Source organism: Oryzias melastigma, linkage group LG13 (assembly GCF_002922805.2).
Source record: "Oryzias melastigma strain HK-1 linkage group LG13, ASM292280v2, whole genome shotgun sequence".
In the NCBI taxonomy this organism is placed as follows: Eukaryota; Metazoa; Chordata; class Actinopteri; order Beloniformes; family Adrianichthyidae; genus Oryzias; species Oryzias melastigma.
Window position 1 is genome coordinate 2,427,427 of NC_050524.1, and position 2,043 is coordinate 2,429,469.

Below are 2,043 nucleotides of genomic sequence, written 5' to 3' on the forward strand. Positions count from 1 at the left end.
TGCTCTCGACCAATAGGAAGACGGCAATCAGAGACAACGTTAAAAACAACTTTAGAAGCCTCTCTTTATAACTAAATCAACGACAAAACGTGTAAATAAACCTCTGTCGTATCCCTATTCATATAATTTTCTAGTTTTACTAATTGTGTGTGGTTTAAACAAACGCTTTTATTGAGCTACCGTAACAGCCCGAGATTTAACAGTGGCCTCTAGCGGAGGAAAGAGGAAACTGCATGCTCTTTGGAGAAAACGGCTCGCGCTCGTTCTAGTTCTAGAAATAAACTTTTCCACTTAAATTTAAAAATTGCTAGTGGAAATATACATAAACCAAAACGAGTAAAATATATTAAAAATAAATTACCCCAAAGAAGTAGTCAATTCGCGCACCAAGCCACGTGCATCTAAAGTTCGCTAGATCCCTTTAGCTCTGCACTGCACACGCGCACATGCATTATGTAACGCTGAATAAAAAACAAGTTTTAGTTCATAAGTTTGAACACTGATTCCAAATCAATAATTAATAAGCACCCCAATGGTTATTAAAGCAAATTTAAACATTTGAGACGATTTACAAAATGTATCTGTAAACAGCAATATATTAACAAAATAAATAAAATAAAATGACCGGTACGGGTAAGCATTTAAAACTTAGTTAAAACCAGAAACCACAATATTTATGTTCTACAATAACAAATTTGTCAGAACCGCGTTAGCCAAACTTTGTTTAAACTAGCACGTGCTGCGTCGAACTCGCTAAAAAAAAACAAGAACGTTTCTTATTGCGTCTTTGTGACTCCTGTTTTACAAATATAACGTCTAAAAGTTCTCATCTGTCAACATTAAAGTGTTTATTAAATTAAAAACTAACCTTTAAACGGCTTTGATCCCGTTTACACGCGGAGCTCTCTGAACAACGTGCTGCCACGGCGCGCACGCGCAGATGACGTCACGCTACTGATGGCCTCCAAGTTCACTCTTCTTCTGCTTCTTCTTCTTCTTCTTCGGTTTAATGTTCTCCAAGTTCATTTCCTCTTAAACTACGTTTAAAGATTAAAAGTTGACGGTCCTGATGATCATTTTCTCATCTCCATGTTTTAAACGGACCTGAATCTTGTTATGTTCATGTAAAAACTCCAGTTAATGAACCTCAGAAACACATTGATGGAGCTTTTTTCTATTGAATAAATCTTTTTGTTTCCTTTTTTATGTTTGAATAAATCTTTATTGACAATTCAACATTCAAACAAGATTTAAACATATTTAAGTGCAATATTTATAAAACAGTTTATTGTAAGAACATGTTTTTCTCTAACAAAAACACATTTGATTAACTTTATACTTGGATGGAGCAGAATTAGAGAAATATTTGACATGATTTTAAATTTGTGTCTTCTGTTCAGATGATCCTATGAGATCACAGATATTCACTATTGTAAGTTTTTTTTAAATCAAAGACAAAAAGACCTAATATGTTAGGACTATCAATATATTAACATAAATTCCAGACTTTAATCCACATTTCTGTCAGTCAGGAGTAAAATGTTCAGCTGTCATCAGGAAACGATAAACCAGCGATCATCATCAGGTTTGTGAATCAAAACACAAAGTAGCTCTGATGAAGCAAAGGAAAAGAATCTGCTGTTTATCTGAGTTACTGTCTGATTAGAAAATTCACAAACTTTCCAGAATTCTCAAATATCAGACAAAAATCAAACACTGTAAGAAGTTTATTTTCTAATCAATGTTATGGTGAATTATCCTGTCTGATATATTTATGCATTTCTGTTGTTTGTCTTGTTTTTATGTTTGAGATAAATCATCTTCAAATGTCAGCATGTTGCATTAAAGTCCTGTTTTTTAGTCGTAAATCAGAGTTGTTGTTGCTGAGCTGCAGTGATTCTCAGAGCCTCAGATCTCCTGGACATAAATCTCTTTAACAATCCATCAAAGATCATTTCTTTGATCTTGTTTGGAGTTATATCAGACATTTGACAGACGAATGTCAGTAATAATTTAATCTGAACTTCTTTCATCTCCAGATGT